The sequence below is a fragment of the Cervus canadensis genome, chromosome 17 (assembly GCF_019320065.1).
Source record: "Cervus canadensis isolate Bull #8, Minnesota chromosome 17, ASM1932006v1, whole genome shotgun sequence".
Classification (NCBI taxonomy): Eukaryota; Metazoa; Chordata; class Mammalia; order Artiodactyla; family Cervidae; genus Cervus; species Cervus canadensis.
In genome coordinates, this window is record NC_057402.1 from 17,873,461 (window position 1) to 17,895,859 (window position 22,399).

Here is a 22,399-nt window from a genome sequence, read left to right on the forward strand (position 1 = left end):
ATGATAAAGTTGACTAAAAGTACAAGAATCTGCCTGCAATGTAGGAGAACTGGATTTGATCCCTGAGTTGGAAAGATCCCCCGGAGAATGGAATGGCTACCCACTCCAGTACCCTGGCTTGGAGAGTTCCATAGACTATTCCACTGGGTCGCAAAGAGTTGGATACGACTGAGCAACTTTCACTTCCACTTTTCAATTACATTTTCTTTATTTCAAAGTATTTTTATGAATATGACAACCAATGCTATCTTTAAAATTTATATTTATTATAAAAGAAAGATGCTATTATAAAATTATAGAATAAATAAGACATAACCCCTATAGAGAGAGATAAATAAATCATATGCCAACCATCTGAGATAGCTATTGCTTACCTTTTCATTTATTTCCTTCAATAATATTTTAAAACACATTTTACATATATATATATATATATATATATATATGGCAAAAATGTAAGAAATACACAGCCTTCTCAGAAAGAACAAATTTCACATTTCAGAACATCCTCTCAGAAATATTTCATGCATATATAAATGTGTGTGCATATGTGTAGATTTTTATTCACATACAAGAATACTGTATGCTGTTTTGTTCTATTCCTTTAATGTATCCTGGAGATTATTCAATTTCTATCTTCTATCATCAACACCATCCATCCTATCAGTCAATATCTTTCATATGAATACAACATAATCTGCTCAGAATACATCCCAACTGAAAGGCACCATTTCTAGGATTTTGTTATTATAAAAAGAAGATATTATCATAAAAATTATATAACTCATCCACATATCTACACACATGTGTGACTTAACAGTACATTAAATTCCTGGTATAAGTATCATAAGCTCTTAGAACTAAAATATTTAAGTGAAAAAACTTCATTGTTTTAGAAACTATCTTTTCCCTTATCTGCAGTAATGAGGTAGCATTTACTACAGCAAGCAGTATTGTTACTTCTGCTGCTGCTGCTATCAGTATTGTTACTACAACAAGGATAAATTTGAATTTAGAATTTTACTTTATAATAGTGCATTATGATAGCAAAGTATAAGTGCTTTCAATTATTATGCTAACTAAAAGAAAAAGAAAAAACTAAGGATTGATGATTAAGCATATTTCTGTGTCTTCATTTTAATATGAAAAGTACAGAAACTGACACAATCCTATATAATTCAAATTCCCCAGGCAAAGTTCTTCATATGTATTGTTATATAATTTATGAATGACAACATTTTTCTTTTGTTATACTGTCTTTTATTAAGCAATTACTATACTATGCACCAGCTACAAAAAAGCAGGTGTTATCCAAATCATTTCTCCCAAGAATCAAATGAAACACATATTCATCTACATCACTATTTAAAAAGAGGAGGAATAGAGATAAGTCAAGAAATCTTTAACAAGGTTATAGAGCTAGTACCTGCCAAAGCTGGAGGTCTCACCAGGGCTGCTGCTGCTGCTGCGAAGTCACTTCAGTCGTGTCCGACTCCGTGCAGCCCCATAGCCGGCAGCCCACCAGGCTCCCCCGTCCCTGGGATTCTCCAGGCAAGAACACTGGAGTGGGTTGCCATTGCCTTCTCCAATGCATGAAAGTGAAAAGTGAAAGTGAAGTTGCTCAGTCGCGTCGGACTCTTAGCGACCCCATGGACTGCAGCCCACCAGGCTCCTCCGTCCACGGGATTTTCCAGGCAAGAGTACTGGGGTGGGGTGCCAGTGCCTTCTCCGCTCACCAGGGCGATCTCACTACAAATCAATGCTCTTATGTCTCATAATGGGAGTGAAGATTTCAGACAACTATTATAGATTCTATAGTAAACTAACCTAAAATGGTGCTATTTCTTTTGGGGGGACAGCGGGTCCATGTATTTTGGCAATGCCCAAAACAAAGAGATTTTAGACTGCAATTCTAATAAAGCAATTTTCTTGTGAGATCTTTTAAGGACTTCCTTTTCTTCTTGATAGTATGTTTAAATAAAACATCTTATAAGAAATTCTGATCAGTTCCATAGTTCCAAGATGTTGCTATGTTGGCCTTCTTCCACAATCTTAGAAAATTTGGCAACTGTTACTGTTTATGTACATGTATTCCCAAGAAATATGGTTCTCCCTCTAACAATTATCTTAGATGCCAATATGAAACTCCAAAAAGAACTCAGAAAACATGGGCAAAACTCTAGGAGTTATTAAGGAATATCTTTTTTTTCTCCTCAATAATGACTGTCCATCAGTCGTCTGAACATGTATTTTAATTTGAATCTCACTATCAGTAAAGGCAGAACTTTAAAGTCTTATGAACCTGGGTTCGAACCATCACTATGACAGTATTCCTCAGTTTTCTCTTTTAAAATAATAATTAAAAAAAACAATATTATAAAAAGCTGTAATTATTTCAAAGCATAGTATATCTGAAAGTACCAATCAAAATGTGCTATTTGCTTTAGGGCATTCAATAATTTTATTTCCCTCCTGAAAAGCTACAAACCAAGACAGCATATTAAAGAGCAGAAACATTACTTTGCTGACAAAGGTCCATCTAGTCAAAGCTATGGTTTTTCCAGTAGTCATGCATGGATGTGAGAGTTGAACCATAAAGAAAGCTGAGCATCAAAGAATTGATGTTTTTGAACAGTGGTGTTGGAGAAGACTCTTGAGAGTCTCTTGGACTGCAAGGAGATCAAACCAGTCAATCTTAAAGTAAATCAGTCCTGAATATTCATTAGAAGGACTGATGCTGAAGTTGAAGCTCCAGTACTTTGGCCACCTGATGTGAACAGCCTACTTATTAGAAAAGACCCTGATGCTGGGAAAGATTGAAGGTGGGACGAGAAGGGAACAACGGAAGACGAAACGGTTGGATGGCATCACCAACTTAATGGACATAAGTTTAAGCAAGCTCCGGGAGATGGTGAAGGACAGGGAAGCCTGGAGTGTTGCAGTCCATGGGATTGTAAAGAGTCAGACACGATTGAGCGAATGAACAGCAACAAAGAGAACTTCTTCCTAAGGCTGCCTTAAGTTTTAGCCCATTAAACCTTAAGGAAATCCTTGAAATATTTGAAGCTAACAGTAAAATAATCTTAAGTATTCCTTTCAATTTAAATATCCAGGATTTGAACATCTACAAATCCACCAAATGGCATCATTACTGATTTTTATCCATCTTATTGTTATCTCTAATAGTACAAAATAATATGTTCTTTTTGTTTAGTTGCTGTCATGTCTGACTCTTTTGAGACCTCATGGACTGTAGCCTGCCAGGCTCCTCTGTCCATGGGATTTTCCAGGCAAGAATACTGGAATAGGTTGCCATTTCCTTCTCCAGGGCATCTTCCTGACTCAGGGATCAAAACCGGGTCTCCTGTACTGACAGGTGAATTCTTCACCACTGAGCCAACAAGGAGGCCCCACAGAATAACATGAGGGAGGTGTTTTACATCAGTCCTTAATTACATTTACCTTGTATTGAAAATGATTAAAAATCAGTCATCCAGATATGTCTTTGATTTCATGAAGCAAAAAGTCAAAATTTTGGATATATGTGAACAAATGAATCTTGATTTCACTGAAATTAATTTAATCAGCTATTTAATAATCATATATGGCTTGGCATAATATGACCATGATCCTTAGTGCACTACTTCAAAAATGAGGGTATAACATAAAAAGTGCTATTTTATTAAGACAAATAGCTTGAAAAAATGAACTAGAAATGCAAAATAAAATTGGAAATTACTTCACATAAATGAGTCTTTTAAATGCATAAATATTCAGAAGGATTCATATAAACACTATTACTGCTTGCCTCATCACCAGCATTGCTAAACCTAATTTAAAAATTAAATTAGAGACACTGATTGAATATGGAAATGCATTTGTGTTACTGGATAAAAGTGTAGTATCATGTACTTGGCTATAGGAAAATGTTTACAAATTACTATACACATCCAGAATCATATGATAAATAAATTAATGCACCACTAGAACATTTATTGCTTAATGTAAATGTCACATTGTAAATGAGAACAACTAATCATTCCTCTCCTCTAATAGCAAGAGTTCAGCAGTTAAATAAAACATAAATCTTGGTGACCTAAAAATTTTATTACTGCATTTGCAATTTCCTGTTAACAAGTCAAGAAAATAACTTCAAGTAATGCTGTATTTCAAGAGATACAACCCAAGGTGAAGGGCTGTTTTAGAAGGGGCAGAAGGTGGGTAGAGGTGGTTGTTGGCTGTGGATTTTTTTCAAGGAGCTGACTCCTTCACTAAATCTCATAATGATAATTTATCATAATAGATTTTTCTTGATAAACAATGGATACTAAATTAATATCTGATTTAGTGAAGAAACCAAACGCATCATCCCAATTTGACTTTAATTATAAAAATCTACTAGAGTTTGCCCACAAGACTCCTACACAAAAATAAGTAAAAGAAATGTAAAATAGGCTGAACGAAGATTACAGAGTTAATGAAGTACCTTCCCTTGCATAACTAATGTCTTCTTATAAGACAGAATCAAAAAAATGCAAAATAGTAATAAAAAATACCTCAATACATAAATCATTCATAAGCTAAATTTTCTCTACTAAATGTTTCCTTTAAATCTTTTTTTTGAATTTCAAAACTCAGAAAATATTTTTTTTCTTCTTAAAGACAATTTTGATTGGCACATCCTCATCCCCTGGTGAAGAGAGAGAGTTGCCCTTTGACTTCTTCCTGTCCTAGATTGTGGTTTATTCTAACACTATAAACATCAGTCCTGCTCTGTTTCCTTGAAACAGGGAAAAAGAAAGTGCAACATTCTGGTTACTCTTAGTGATTTGGAAAAAAATCAGCGGACAGATATTAGGGTCACCCCTAATGAGGGCACGGCAACCCACTCCAGTATCTTGCGTGGAGAAGCCCATGGATAGAGGAGCCTGGTGGGCTAGAGTCCATGGGGTTGCAGAGAGCTGGACACGACTGAAGTGACTTAGCACACACGCAATCTTCACATCATGTGGCACCTCGGTAACATTATTTTTCAATTAAAGGAGAATATCAGTAAGTTCTTATCAAGGCAATGTTTAATATCTACACACACCGTTTCATTCTTCCCCCTTCACTCCCTTCTTCTTTCCTGAATCCCCATTTCTTCCTTTCTTTCCTTTTTCCCGCCTCCCTCCATTGCTCCCTCCATTCCTTTCTGGCCTCCCTGTCTTCTGTGACTCCTGATTTACTTAGAACTTTTGTCTCTTAGTTTTAAAAATGGTTATAATAATACTGACATTATAGTGTCATTTTGAATGGTCTTTGTATATTACACATATGCATACAGTGGTGGATGTGAGTAATGCATGTGTCTAAATACTATAACTTGCCAAAAATGTTTATATTTTATATAAATCAAACCTCTCTACATTTCAACTTATTTCCACTGATTTTGCCCTCTTTCTCCTTCTTTCTTCAGAGTGCCAATAAAGTTTCCTATCAGGTTGAGATACCAAGTCTTTAATAGTAGTCCATACTGGCATAGGGGCTTTGTCTCCATCTGATCTCTGACCATTTTGGGCAGTGATGCATCAATTTACTTAGATCTTCTATATATGCAGGTTCTCAACCTCACCTTACTGTTCCTCCTTCTATCCCACTCCACTTCTCTCCCCCTCCACACATCCCTTTCTCTCCTTTCATTATTTCCTTTCTTCCACAACCTCACCTCTTGCAGGTGAAAACAGAAATTATTTCATAAAGAGAGCATAACACTGCATACAACTTTGAACCGTAAGAATTTTTAAAGCACATTTTACTGAACTTCAAAGCATGTCTATTATACATGTACTTTCTTCAAACTCTGACTCATGCAGAAATCTGTAGAAAGCAGATCATTTTTAATATGCAAATAAGAAAGTACATGTCCCATATGTTTATTAATATTCATAATACAAGTAATACATGAGTACACTTCTTTTAAAGTTAAGTATGATCGATAGGAGTTAGGGATGGGGGACAGAGGCAGCTGTGGGTACAGAAGAGTAGCAAGCGGTATTATGGGGATAGAACCATTTGGTATTTTGACTATGTTTATACATACCTACATGTGATCAACTTTATAAAGCTGAGTATCAACACACATAAAAATATGTTTAGCTGCTAAAATCTGAATAAGGTCAGTGGATAAGAGTGGTCTCAGTTTCTTGGCTGAGATACTAGATTTTATACTACAGTTATGCAAGATGTATCAGTGGGAGAAACTAGGAGTAGGACATATGGGGATCTCTGTATTTCTCACAACTGCATGTGAATCAACATAATGGTACATCATGTGCCTTGGAATAACCCTTATGAGGCAACAGTATCAGGCTGCAATCTCAGCATTCATTAATAGAAAAGGAACATTAAGAACACCAAGTTTAGCAACTGCAGTGAATTCTTCAATCCTTTTTTAAACCACATCTTGAATACAATGTCTCCAGGAGAACTAGGGAAAAAACCAAACCCTTAAGTCCACTAATCAAGGAAAAGCACCTCACTGCTGCTCACACTGGGTACCAGGGCTCAGCAGCTGCATCACTGTAAGGGATACAAATTAGCCTTCGTACCACTAAAGCATGTATGTTAAACTATCCACTGCCATTTACCTTGCTGGACTGAGGCTGAAGAGTCTCTCCACCTGCTCTTACCTTTATTAGCCAAAAAATAAAAGAAAATATGGATTTCTGGTGCTTGGGAAATGTGAGGTGGTTTAAAATACTGGGAGAAAATGCTGCATGTGTGGATAGGAATCATTCTGATTTTGTTGTGGTAGTGGCTGTTTCTTTGTTTTTAATTTATTACTTTAAGCTCTATTCAAAATGCTAAATAAACTATATTGAAAATAGATCTACTTGAAATTTATATATCCATGAATTTATGGTCTAAGTAAATTCACACTGGCATACTATATACACAGTATATTTTAAATACCTACATAGTATATACATACATTATATTAGAAATACCTATGCATATATAGATATACTTTATGCATATATAGATAAGCAGACATTTCTAATATGCACACCCTCATGAGTATATACGAGAAGAGTATGTAAATAAAAATGTATGTAGACAGATTGAGCCTGCCTTATAACAGTTACAATAAGAACATCACAGCATACATTCTAGACTTAAGTCAATGAGTTGAATAGGAGGCTGTAAATCCTGGGCAACTGTTGAGCAATTGTAAATTAGACTCACAGTGGATTAAAAGAAGATTATGGAGCAATCTCAAATGAACCAAGGACTACCTGGAGACAGGACGCTAGAATCATTGCAAACATGCTAATAGGCAATATGGATGTAGAAAATATCTAGAAGCATGAGGAGTACGTCCTTCTGGTAGAAGGGTGGGGATGACTTAAACACACATTTACAACTACAGGAAAGAACTGAGAGAATGGGGTGAGAGGTGTCACAATTATGTGCCCCTAATGGTACATCACATGCTTTAGCTCTCCCATTGGCTTATAAACTCTTTGAGGTCCAAGAACACCATATGAGTAATTGAATGTATATGTAGCATCAAGCATATTCACTACATACAACAGATGCTCAAGAAATACAAATGAAAGATTTTCAACTGCAAACAAAGGAAAATCATATACTAGAAATCTCAAGAGAAGTTACCACTTGTGAAAGTTTCTAAGAGAAATGATGACAAAAAACAAAGAAAATTCTAAAAGTAAAATACACATGATGCAATTAGAAATGATTCTGATGGCAGAGGTGACTGGAGAAAGAAGTTAAAGAAATGATAAAGACTGTATAAGAGGAATTCTACATAAGGTCATATTATATATATATATATAATAGCACATATAAAAAAGATAGAAGAAAGGACGCAGAACCAAGATGAATATAAAATAGTTTTGCAAAGCACTTTCAGATACATAATTTCATTAGAGAGTAACCCTGCTGTCCTTGGTCTTTTCTTGTTCAGCATTTTGACACTAAATTGCAAAAGGACATAAGAAACAGTGCTTATTAAATCTGTGAATCTGTGACTGACACAAAACTGGGATTTAAAAATGTCTCCATAGGTTTAACAGATGAGCCAAGACTGTCAAGATGAAATATAATAAACCAAAGGTAAAGATGCTTAGATTCAGAAACAGAACTATTAAAGTGCAGGGTGAGGGACAGATCTTTAAAGGAAGTCAATATGAAATTCACGTAAAGGTGTTAATTGTCTCCATGATCCCAAGGGTCAACGATTTCAGGGCTGCAGTCTCAGCATTCAGTAATAGAAAAGAAACATCCAGAACACCAAGTTTAACAGCTTCAGTGAATTACCTTGTCCTTATCAAATCACACCCGTAATATATTATGTCTCACTCTGAAATCTATTGAAACATGTCTGTAGACATATACCCAAGGAAAGTACGGTCAAGCCCAACCACCGCATATTTAAAAAAAAAAAAAATGGTTGGAAAGAAAAAACTGGAAACTTTATTTTGGGAAAGAGATAAGATACAGGTGAGAAATTTTCAAATATTTGTAAGGTGTGGGAGATGGAGGTGTTAACACCAGAGAACATGATGTGAAGTGAAGGCCAAGAGCAACATTAGGAACATGCTATCTGAATAGTCCTTCAGGAGGAGGGGCTGTAGGAGGCAGTGAGTTCATAACTTGTTAAGAAGTTCATTCTATATGGCTCTCAAAGATGACAACACCCCCCACCCCCATCCTGTTCACAGCTGGCTTGCAAGATCTTGGTTCCCCACCAGGGATCCAACCCAGGGTCCCAGGAGTGAAAGTGCCAAGTCGTTACCACTGGACTGTCAGGGAATTCCCCAAGATGATATTCTTGTGTGGGATTTAAGACTGGAAGGGATGGCCACGAAGATATCTCCAAATATTATGGTCCTTTTGGGACTGCCTCTAATAAGGAGAAGGAAATGACAACCCACTCCAGTATTCTTGCCTGGAGAATCCCATGGACAGAGGAGCCTGGAGGGCTACATGGACAGTGGAGCCTGGAAGGCTACAATCCATGGGATGGAAGAGTCGGACACGACTTTGCGACTAACACACCACCACCACTAATAAGGAAGCCAGGTTTATGCTGGCCCTGCTTCAAAGGGAAAGCAACTTGCCTGCACCCTCAGAGTGAAGCTCTGCTTGGAAAGGTCTCTTCCAAAGTGATGAGATAAATACAAATAGGTATCATCGCTAAATTTATAATGTGATAAATGTTTAAGATTGAATATAAATGAGAAAATCTACCTCATCCTTTAGGACTATAAGGAGCAATATGTTTCTCTTCCAACACACAAGTATGGGGGGAGGGTAGTTTTAATTATCTTTTCAATATTTTCCAGTCTGTTATTTTCACATTTGACCAAGGGAACTGTAACTTCCTCTATAACTCTAAAAATATGTAAAATAAATTTTACTATTAATTTACTATATGCTATGAGGTCTTTGCTAAGTCTTTGGGCAAAAGCACAACTTGATTTTCTTCTTTACTGATTAAATGCATTAGCCAAGTTGGTGTTGCCTAGGTGTAACTGAGCTCAGAATAAAATAAAAGCCAATTTTAATATTTTATTTCTGTACTTTATTATTTTCCAAGCTTATCTACACATTATTTAGGTTGGCCTTCAAAATAGTCGTAAAGAGGCAGGTAGCACTGTTATTTGATGATGTTTCCGAGGCCCAGATATAAGTCATTTGCACAAGGCCATGACACTATTTTTCACCTTTTCATCCTGTTATGGGGTTCTCTGCTTTATTGACTATGCCAAAGCCTTTCACTGTGTGGACCACAACAAACTCTGGAAAATTCTTCAAAAGATGGGAATACTGGACCACCTGGCCTGCCTCCTGAGAAATCTACATTCAGGTTAGGAAACAACAGTTAGAACTGGATATGGAACAACAGACTGGTTTCAAATAGGGAAAGGAGTACATCAAGGCTGTATATTGTCACCCTGCTTATTTAACTTATATGCAGAGGACATCATGAGAAACGCTGGACTGGATGAAGCACAAGCTAGAATCAAGATTGCCAGGAGAAATATCAATAACCTCAGATGTGCAGATGACTTCACCCTTATGGCAGAAAGTGAAGAAGAACTAAAGAGCCTCTTGATGAAAGTGAAAGAGGAGAATGAAAAAGTTCGCTTAAAGCTCAACATTCAGAAAACAAAGATTATGGCATATGGTCCCATCACCTCATGGCAAATAGATGGGGAAACAGTGGAACAGTGACAGATTTTATTTTGGGGGGCTCCAAAATCACTTCAGATGATGACTGCAGCCACGAAATTAAAAGTTATGACCAACCTAGATAGCATATTAAAAAGCAGAGACATTGCTTTGCCAACTAAGGTCCATCTAGTCAAAGCTACAGTTTTTCCAGTAGTCATGTATGTATGTGAGAGTTGGACTATAAAGAAAGCTGAGTGCTGAAGAATTGATGCTTTTGACCTGTGGTGTTGGAGAAGACTCTTGAGAGTCCCTTGGACAGCAAGGAGATCCAATCAGTCCATCCTAAACGAAATCAGTCCTGAATATTCATTGGAAGGACTGATGCTGAAGCTGAAACTCCAATACTCCGGCCACCTGACGAGAAGAACTGACTCATTGGAAAAGACCCTGATGCTGGGAAAGACTGAGGGCAGGAGAAGAAGGGGACGACAGAGGATGAGATGGTTGGATGGCATCAACAACTAGACAGACATGAGTCTGAGTAAACTCCAGGAGTTGGCGATGGACATGGAGGCCTGGCGTGATGCAGTATATGGAGTCACAAAGAGTCGGACATGACTGAGCGACTGAACTGAACTAAACTGATGACACTATTTGTAGTAGAGAATCTCTGACTCCTTGTGTCTCTTTCCATTCAACTCTGTTTTTCTAATTTATATAAAAAGTTACACAGGCATAAGAAACTTCAACCAAGTTGTGTCAAAGAAGGGAACAGATATCCCTAAAATGATGAGAATAACAAGAAATAAACTGTAAATTCTATTCATAGGATTCAAATTGGTAAATCATTTATGCACACGTTTTCTACTTTATATTATAGCTAAGGGCTATATATGCTTAAATTTACCTCAGCATATCAAAACTGGATAAGCTGAACAGAATATGTATTTTAATATGGAAATGCAAGTTAGAGACATAGTTTCAAAATGTACATGTATTCCTATTGATGCTGGCTTGACTTTACTATTATTTAGATCATTTTATTAAAATACATGATGGCTTTCTAACCTGCTATTTCTTAATGAATGCAATAATTTAGTGACAGTGAGTACTCAAAATTAGGATGAAAATTTTCTCATCTCATCAGTAAGGTTCTCTCGACTTATAATCTTAATATCCTAGCTCTGCTTGCACTCATTCCACTACCTCATTCCACTACCTTTATTATGATTTAATATTTCACTATCCCTCACCTGCATTAATGCAACAGCCTCATAAGTGGGATCTGTGCTCCTGTCTTATCACAAGACAACATAGTTTCCATATTTTCATTTACCACCACTGTCATGATTATCTCTATAAAATGCAAATCAAAATATGTGTCACATATAAAATTCTAGTATGGCATACGAGTCCCATAAGCATCTGTCTCCCACCATTCTTCATGCCTTAAGCTCCATGCATACTAACCATATACTTTTGAAGACAACTTTGAAATTAAGAATTATGTTTGCAAACCCTCAAAACAACTTCCCTTTTCGATATGTGAGGCCTCTGAATCGGATGCTTCTTCAACATAGAGTATCCTTATCCTTCTTCTTTGCCTAGTTAATGCCTCATTTCTAAATTTAGCTTAAATAACTGAGACTCCTTCATAGCTCAGATGGTAAAGAATCTGCCTGCAGTGCAGGAGACCAGGGTTCAATCCCTGGGTCAGGACAATTACCTGAAGAAGGGAATGGCTACCCACTCTAGTATTCTAGCCTGGAGAATCTCATGGCCAAGAGGACCCTGACGGGCTATAATCCATGGGGTTGCAAAGAGTCAGACAGGACTGACTGACTACCACTTTCACTTTTCACTTTCAAGAGGAAAAAAATTAAGAATAGATTACATAATCAAATCTACACTAAAAAAAAAAAATATTCTGGCTAATGATTGCTAATGTGGAAGAAAAGAAACCAGTTAAGAGATGCTTTCCATAATCCAGGATGTAGATGCAATTTTTGGAACAGGATTGTGGCAGGGGCAAAAATGGAACTTCATACAGATCTGTTTGATGTGCCACAAAAAAAAAAAAAACAAAAAAAATAACCAGCATTTGGAATTGTGACTCTATCACTTAAGAGTTTTATGACTTAGGGAAAAGTCATTTTACCTAAACACCAATGACCTCATCTCATATATTTTACATGAGAATTAAATGAGATCATGTAAGTAGAGTTCAAACAAAAGCTTGGAATGAAGCTGGTAGTCAAAGGGGCAGCTTACCTTTGAAAACTATCAAGTCTAGTTTGTTCAAGGCTAATTTAAAAAGCTGGTAAGTACTTCAGATATTGGAAATGAACTTATAGGAAAAAAATGGCTCCCTAAGTTCATATTAACGGAAAACATGACGTTTAAAAAAAAAAGGTTTAGATCATTTTAATTATGAGCTAAAGGTTTAGATCATTTTAATTATGAGCTAAAGAAAAACAGAACAACAAGACCTGCAGTCTGTGTACGCTTAGATCTTAGTTCCTCACACTTCCCCTCCCCCACCTTGGCCAAGTGAATTAAATTCTTGCATTATCAAATATTTTTTATTAAAAGGAAGCACTGGGCTATATAATGATATCATTTCTTCTCATTTTAGAGTTGAACATCTAGATAACAAGTGCCCAATATGTGCAGGGCATTCTACTGAGTACTACTCTTGTACCAACCAGACGTGAACCTTCTGCTTGATTAACATACAAATATGTAAATTTTGACATATTTACAGCAATCAGAGAAGGAAAGGCAACATCAAATTCTATGAAAAATTTGCCAAACAATGTCATTTTGGGGGTCTATGTTAATGAAAACTATACATTAAAATATATTCATCACACATATATTTATAAAAGTAAATGGAAGAACAGGAAAGAACTAACGTTCAAAAACAGAAAAATGGTTAGGTGAAAAAGAGTCGACTAGAACAATATGTTCTAATCATCAAAAGTAAAAGTTATATAGTATGTATTTACATAAAAAATTAGAATGCTAGTTTTTTTAAAAAATCACAAAATACTGTCTTTTTAATAACTAATCCTATACACCAAGTCCACACTTAAACTATATTTCCTGCGGTAAGCCTGTCCTGACACCTAAATTTGGTAAGTTTGGTTAGTCCATCATATTTTAGCCTCCCTATAATATAAACTTAATATTTATGGTAACTTATGTTTTATGTTTACCCATCTTCTTGCAAGATTTGCATTATCTATCTACCACACTGCTCTCAGGATTCATCAAAGTACTCCAGGCTTATATCACTAAAGTGTTTGTAAATTTAACAAACTTTGCTAAAAGTAAGTTTGAATACAACCAACAACTTGAAGGTAATTATTACAGTTAATATCTGCTAAAGTGGTGATAAGCAATTAGAATTTTATTTTCCCATTACAGAGTTTAATTAGCATTTTTATAACACTTGTGCAATAAAAGGTCAACATCAGAAGACAGCCATTTAAAAAAGTCTATTGCTTTCTATGGCTTTATCTGTATACCTAATAATGAATAGAATTGATGATTAAAATGACAATTGTAATGGTCAAATATCAGAACTTGGGGCAAAAAGGGCTATAGATTGAATTAAGAGGATCAATTCTCATGTTTTAAGACAATTTATAACTACTGTGATTTCAGCAATTAAAACTGCTAAGATTCTTTCAGAAAACTATCTTATTAAAGTAACTATTTTCACTTATTTACAACAAAATATTACTTTTTTAATCTTTTTCCATGATAATCATAGATGTTTAAAAAACTTATTACTCTAAAATTATTGCTAAATATATGGAAAAATAAATGTTATACATACAGAAATTTTAACCTTAGAGCTTTAAAACAGGTGTGGACAAAATCTTTTAATTCAAAAACTCATTTCTTCCACAGAACTTGATATTCCATAAACCATCAAGAGATATTCAAGAATTATTTAACAAATATACTAAATTATTGAAGTTACAAAAGTATTTTCACTTTAATATTCTTTCTTGTACTTAGTAGGAAATTATTATTGTAAAAAATGAGAATAAGGGATACAGTTTTTGATAGGCTGATTGATTAATTGCAAAAAGTTAGCATAACTGAGCTTACAGGTGGAAACCCTCATTCTGTATTTTTAACTGTAATTCATGTTCATTTTTAAAAGATGCCACTATGTGAATAAATAGTTAATTCATGTATTGAGCTGAAGGGGACATTTTAAGCCAAAATGGATGGATATTTAGAATTGTTGGTTAGTGAGTTCATTTTTTGAAAGGCCTCACAAAAACAACATACTTGATCAATTTTTCATGGAGTCATTAAAATTCAAGTTGCCATTTTTGTCAAAGTGATAAAAATGTCTCTCATCTAAAATGCTCAGACATTCAACTGAGTTAAGAACATTAGAACCTAGAGACTCATAAAATATTTTGGCTTCAAGATAGAAGACAGCTATAAAATTTGGAGACTTTCCCAATCTTATGCAGGAGATTGGATGGAGTCTCTTAATGATGAAGAATTAAGACTGTAAGAAGTCTAGAAAAGACTGTATTTCTTAGATGCAATGGAAATCTGAGAATTAATTAAAGGACTTAAAAACATTTATGGGATCACACAATGTCTTTTACTCTTATTAAAAGGTAGATAGACAAATGAGTTTCAATTTATCTTTACAGTTGAACTCTTTTTGTTCACTTTTTGAAAAGGATAAATAGTTTTGTTTTTCCTTCTTTGAGAGTCTTAGAGTTCATTAAGATGATATATGAGGTTCAGATATTGTTAAACATTTTTTGCTGAGTGATTCTATTTAGTCTTTTATTTTACTCTGGATCATAGGATCTTTTTAGTTGTTAGTCTAAACTCTCAGAGCCATTTTATTTGTATTTTCTTCAAAAAGAAGGAATACAAACTAATTCTGTCTGCATGCACTTTTCGTAATTGCTGACCCTGCAAGTTTATCCAATAAACGTGACTAATGGCAGACTGCCCAAAGTGAGGTTCAGCCTTTTAGAGTCTGTAAAAGCCACATACAAAGGAGTGACACTGCCAACATCACCACCAGAACCTTCCTATTAAATGAAGACTGAACTGAAAATGAGGATAGGCCTATGTTACTGCAGTGCCATGAAAACAAAGCAGATGCTTCACCTGATATGAAAGAATAAAAGCTCTTCCATATTTTAATGTAATTTTTGTGTGATTAAACCTAGAAGAAATTTCTAAAGAAGAACTTCAGGAGAAACAAAAATTATTTTCTTGGAAAATAGATCATAGGCAAAATTACAGAAAAGGCCAAAGTGAATTTAGATGGTTTTTTTCCAATAGACGTGTCATCCTCTCAATAAACCCTAACCGTCACAATGAACTATCTCCTGAAACACTCTGGAAAAAAAGGCTGTGGGTCTCGTCACACAGAGATGTTGAAAGACTTCTGAGCAAAGATGTAAAGACGGTGAATTTTTCTCTTTAGTCTTAGTCTTTTGGCCACTTTTCCCTTTTTGGTATTCATTCCTTAAGTGACAAGACGGTAAATATTTCATCTTATCGCAGAATGTCAAATTCAGTTCCATCTGCAATTGGCCTTTCTGGAGTGAGAGAAAAATTGCATTTAAGATCATTTGGTCACAACCCTAATAAAAGTGAAAGTGAACGTGAAGTTGCTCAGTCTGTCTGACTCTTTGCGACCCCATGGGCTATAGCCCACTAGGCTCCTCCGTCCATGGTATTCTCCAGGCAAGAATACTGGAGTGGGTTGCCATTTCCTTCTCCAGGGGATCTTCCCGACCCAGGGATAGAACGCAGGTCTCCCGCATTGCAGGCAGACGCTTTAACCTCTAAGCCACCAGGGAAGCCCTGGTAAACTCATATGCTATACAACTTTAATATATTCATATTTAAACAGTTTAATTATAATGTGTAGGGTGCTTTATAAGTTTGAGCCTCATGTAAGAGGAAAAGGTGAAAAAACAGAATTATCTGACAGAGGAGAACATGGTGTGTCAAAACCTAAAAGGTCTTTGAAAGATAAGTGATTGATTCCTGTGATGGCCATTAAAAGTCAAAAGGATAGGAAAAAATGAATGACATTTTTTTTTGGTTGTGGAGAGGGCATGACTGTGTAGATCACAACAAACGGTGGAAAATTCTTAAAGAGATGGGAATACCAGACCACATGATCTGCCTCCTGAGAAATCGGTATGAAGGTCACAAAGAAACAGTTAGAACTCGACATGGAACAACAGACTGTTTCCAAACTGGGAAAGGAGTACGTCAAGGCTGTATATTGTCACCCTGCTTATTTAACTTATATGCAGAGTGCATCATGAGAAATGCTGGGCTGGATGAAGCACAAGCTTGAATCAAGATTGCCAGGAGAAATATCAATAATCTCAGATATGCAGATGACACCACCCTTATGGCAGAAAGCAAAGAAGAACTAAAGAGCCTTTTGATGAAAGTGAAAGAGGAGAGTGAAAAGGTTGGCTTAAAACTCAACATTCAGAAAACTAAGATCATGGCGTCTAGTCCCATCACTTCATGGCAAACAGATGGGGAAACAATGGAAACAGTGACGGACTATTTTTTGGGGCTCCAAAATCACTGCAGATGATGACTGCAGCCATGAAATTAAAAGACGCTTACTCCTTGGAAGGAAAGTTATGACCAACCTAGACAGCATATTAAAACAGGGATATTACTTTGCCAACAAAGGTCTGTCTAGTCAAACTTATGATTTTTCCATTAGTCATGTATGGATGTGAGAGTTGAACTATAAAGAAAGCTGAGTGCCGAAGAATTGATGCTTTTGAACTGTGGTGTTGGAGAAGACTCTTGAGAGTCACTTGGACTGCAAGGAGATCAAACCAGTCAATCCTAAAGGAAATCAAGTTATGAATATTCATTAGAAGGACTGATGCTGAAGCTGAAATTCCAATACTCTGGCCACCTGATGTGAAGAACTGACTCATTTGAAAAGACCCTGATGCTGGGAAAGATTGAAGGTGGGAGAACGGGACGACAGAGGATGAGATGGTTCGATGGCATCACCAACTCGATGGACATGAGTTTGAGTAAGCTCCAGAAACTGGTGATGGTCGGGGAAGTCTGGCGTGCTGCAGTCCATAGGGTTGCAAAGAGTCAGACATGACTGAGTGACTGAACTGAACTAAATTGGGGGTATGACCAAGTAGTGTAGACTACTGCTCATATACAATTACAGGGGTACATTCGGCTTTAGCTTCAATATCATAATGCCTTTACTGAAATTCTTGCACTATAGACATTCTTCTAGTTATTATTTCTAGTATGTTCCTGAAAGGATTCATGTGTGCTACTCATCCTAATGCATATTAGCAAGAGTTACATTTCACATTGTGTATTTGTTATTTAACAAAGATTGCATTCTACCAAACTATGGCTTAGGAGTGGGATGTTTTTATTGACAAGAATTGGGACAGGAAGATGAAGGCATTATATAGAAAAGATAAGCAGAGGTGAAATTTCATGGATTCCTTTGAATAATCATACTTACAAAATGGCATAATTAGGGAAACACATATTGAAAACAATATCTGAGAGAAGCAAAGATTTACTTATCAGCATCAAATAGTGATAGTCCTTACCCAATTGCAAGTCAAGCTATTTAAGTAATATCATGCCCTTTTATCTAATTAATGTTATTAATATTATGATCATCAATCATACTTGATACCACAGGGGATTCTAAGAGGAAGCATTTTTTTATTAAGTAGATAAAAGCACTACCAAATAAATAACTTATGAAAAATGTTAACCAACTGCATCCTACTTTCTGTTTTGAAAATAGATGGTTAATATTTTGAACAATAACTTTTTCCAAAATGTTTTTTTCAGCCTAATACAAGAAAAAGCAAGAATATATAAAAACTGGGTAGTTATGGGTAAACAGTCATTATTCCAGAGGAAAAAAAAGAGTGTGTGCAGCATAAAAGAATGTCCTTTGATGTCCTAGATGTCCTATGAAGTAGGCATTTTTCCTGACATATCTTAAAAGATTTTTTTAAAATAAAGCAACATGTTTCAATGGAGACTGAGAAACAGTATTTGGCCAAACTCACTGAAATAATTACACAGGTGTGGCAATTTACCAACTCTTGACAAATAGATTGGGTCGAGACTATGAAATGCATACATTTAAAAAATCATTTGCTCCCAAGCAAAGTAAGTCAGAAAAACAAATATTATCTCCTAACACATACATGTGAAATCTAGAAAAATGGTACAGATGACCTTATTTCCAAAGCAAAAATAAAGACACAGACATAGAGGATAAATACATGAATACCAAAGAGTAAAAGGTGGGTGGGAGGAATTGGGAAATTGGGATTTGGCACAGGTACTCCACTGATATTATGTAGAAAACAGATCAGTAATGAGAACCTACTGTAAAGCATAAGGAACTCTATTTAATGCACTGTGGTCACCTGAAAGGGAAAGAAGCCCCAGAGGAAGGGGATATACATACATGTATGGGTAATTCACTCTGATGTACAGCAGAAACTAACACAGCATTGTAAAGCAACTATATTCCAATGAAAAATTAATTTAAAAATAAATTTAAAAAAAATTTTAGCCCCAAAAGCATGGCACAACAACTGGGGGATTAAGGAAGACTTATAGGTCTTACTTTTGAGACAACTGACTAGTTTCCATGTGTCCGACAGTGAAAAATATCTTGTAAGTGTTTGAAGAGATAGGAAGGTATCTTGCTAGGCCAGACTTAACTATCGCATTTACGTAAATATGAACCTTGTGGATCAAGATGCAGCCAAATGTCAACTGTCTCCAAATAACAGATAAAGTAATGCAAGCAAATGGGAGTCAGAAAACAGGAGTTAAAGTGCTGGGTTCCAAAACAGATAGCCCTGGTTTCTCACGCTGACTGTACTTTTTAATAGCAATACCACTTAAAGAGAATAACCTTTAAGTCTCCAGTTTATCATCCCTAAAATGTAAATACTAATTCAAGGCACCTTGTTATGTGGTCACATAACTTAAGTGAAAGGGACTCTGTACCTACATATATGTGCTCATTAAGACATAACTACAGCTGACTTCATTATTAACACTAAACTACTATCTGCTATGAAATGAGAAAGGAAAAGGACAGAGCCCCAAGGCAATAGATCGCAGTGCTGTTCCATAGCATTAAGATCAATAAAAGCAACAATTCAAGACTGTTTAAAAAAAAAGAAAAATTTGACAAAATGCAGAAAAAAATAGGCAAATTTGGTGCTGGAAAATCTATAAGGCCTTTGAAGGGCAGTAACTGATTACTGAGATACTGAGGTGTGAAATAAAAAGTTAAAAAGTAGGAAGAATGAATGAGCCTTTTGTAATGGCTATGGAGAGACAATGAATTAAGAACTGATATGAATTAAGGACTAATTATCAAAAAAAAAAAAAGAACTAATTATCACAGAAATAAACTCTCGAGTTTCATTATTACATGTTATATATTAATGATAATATATTCCTGAAAGTATGCTTACAATTTTAAATATCTTATCCATCTTTACTTGGGTTATATCCACTCTCAGCAATAGAAGGAACATATTTATAAAGTCCTATAGAAAGAAGTGGGCTGCCCAAGTGGTGCTAGTGATAAAGAAGCCGCCTGCCAATGCAGGAGACATAAGAGACGTGAGTTTGATCCCTGGGTTGGGAAGATCCCCTGGAGGCGGAAATGGCAACCCACTCCAGCATTCTTGCCTGGAGAATCCCATGCACAGAGGAGCCTGGTGGGCTACAGTGTACAGGGTCGCAGAGAGCTGGACACAACTGAAGCGACTTAGCATGCACATATGCACACATAAAAGGGAGTATGTGTACTTATTAAACTACAGAAAGATAAAAGAAAAAATTGGTCAAATTACCACTTAAAAATACTGTAATTTAGTATGTCCCTGTCTCTTTAATTATTACAAGTCAATTCACATGAGCTTATGAATGTTATTTTTAAAGCCCAAATGGAAATTATTTCAGCCTTCTATGTTGCATGTTAGAACAAATCTTAGCTAAAGGTGTTAGCTAATTGATAATGAAATACAAATGTCTTAATCTGTTTCAAAGGTTTTTAGTTTGTAATTTGGTAGCCTCAAAAGAAAAATGTTCCAAACTTAAAGGCTATTTTAGTCTTACTAAATGTGACAAATTAGGTATGCCTTTCAACATTTTCAAATCATCTGAATAAGATACTTTTTAAAAAGATCACTCCTTTTTTTTTTTTTTAACCATGACCACAGAATAAAAATATTTATTTTCTTGAGCACAAATAAGCATCCACCTAATGGAGAATTCCACGGACTGTATAGTCCATGGGATCGCAGAGTTGGACACGACTGAGAGACTTTCACTTTCACTACTAGATTAGTAACCAAGAACTTTTTTTTTTTTTTTGGCTGAACCTCACGGCATGTGGGATCTTAGTTCAGGGATCGAACCTGTGCCCATTCATTTCTTTTAACAGAAGTTGCCATTAGAATTTTTTTTTTTTTTTACTGCATTGTGGTAAGAACACTTAACATGAGATCTGCTCTCTGAACAAAAAATTAGGTTTCTAACACAGCAGCAGCATCTGTCACACGACGTTGTAAGAGCAAATCTCTACACTTAAGCATGTTGCCTAACTGAAAATGCGTATTTCATTTCCCATTCCCCCAAGCCCCTTGCCACTAGCATTCTATTCTTTGCTTCTATGAGTTTGACTACTAATATTTTACATAGCTCATACAAGAGAGAAAACACAGCATTTGTTCTTCTGTGACTGGCTTATGTCACTTAGCATAATTTCCTCAAGCAGAATTTTACTAAAAAACTTTCAGCAAAGGTTTTTGTTTATTTTTGAGTGCTTTTTGGAGGGATTTTCTTTGCTGCTTTGTCTTTTGCCTTCTTTTCCAATATTAAACAATATCAATATATATCTCAAAAATAAACATATTGAGATATATTTAAATGTATAATATCACATACATATTCTCTTCAAACAATTTATATATATATAATTATATAATAAAATCTTAAAGGAGGAAAAGAGTAAAATGATTTAAATAAGATTCAGCTTTATCAGAAACAAAAAGGTATGATGAGAATATGTTAAAGTTGCATTACAGGCAAACTGAAGGTTCTAAGATTACTAAGTGTGTTAAGTTGTACCATGATAAAAACACTAGTGAAGAATAAAGGTTGTATGTGGGTGACTTGAAATAACAGCTCTCTATAATAATAGAATAGTTTCAGACAGAAATTTCTCTAAATATGCATATGTACAACAGGTATAAAATACTACATAATATGATTCTAAAAGAATGCTACAATCTTGTGGTATATTTAAAAATCAAATACAGGTATACTTTGTTTTATTGCACTTTACTGTACTTCACAGATACTGTGTGTTCTTTTTGTTGTTGTTGTTTACAAATCGAAACTTTGTGACAACTCTGCATCGAGCAGGCCTACTGGCACAATTTTTCCAACAGCATTTGCTCATTCCATGTCTTTGTATCACATTTTGATAATTGAAATGATATTTCAAGTTTTTTTAATAATTATCATGCTTGTTACTGTGATTTGTGATCAGTGATCTTTGACGTTACTATTGCGGTTTTTTAGGATGCCACAAACTGTACCCAAATAAGATGGTGAACTGAACTGATAAATGTGTGTGTGTTCTCCACTGAATGGCTGCTCCACTGTCTCTCTCTTCTCTTTGGGCCTCCCTATTCCCTGAGACACAACAATATTTAAATTATGCTAATCAGTAAGCCTACAACAGCTTCAAAAACACATATTGTTCAAGTGAGAGCAAAAAGATCACATATCTCACTTTAAGTCAAAGACAGAAATGACTGCACTTCCAAATGTGTCATCGCTTAGTTGGGAGCAACTCTTTGCGGCCCCATGGAATGTAGCCTACCAGGCCTCTCCAGCCATGGGATTTTCCAGGCAAGAGTACTGGAGTGGGTTGTCATTTCCTTCTCCAGGGGATCTTCCCGACCCAGGGATCGAACCTGGGTCTCCCGCATTGCGGGCAGACGCTTTACCCTCTAAACCACCAGGGAAGCCAAGACAGGTTGAAATCTCAGACTCTTATGCCCAATGATTAGCTAAGTTGTGAATGCAAAGGAAAAGTTCTTGAAGGCAATTAAACATACTAATCCAATGAACA

The 22,399-nt window shown here is 35.7% G+C and overlaps 1 protein-coding gene across 4 annotated transcripts in view; it reads right to left on the reverse strand.

Annotated features, from left to right (window-relative positions):
- The window catches only part of LRFN5 (leucine rich repeat and fibronectin type III domain containing 5), a 291,605-nt gene that overhangs the window by 148,149 nt on the left and 121,057 nt on the right, over nucleotides 1–22,399 (reverse strand). The gene's annotated exons all lie outside the window — the stretch shown is intronic.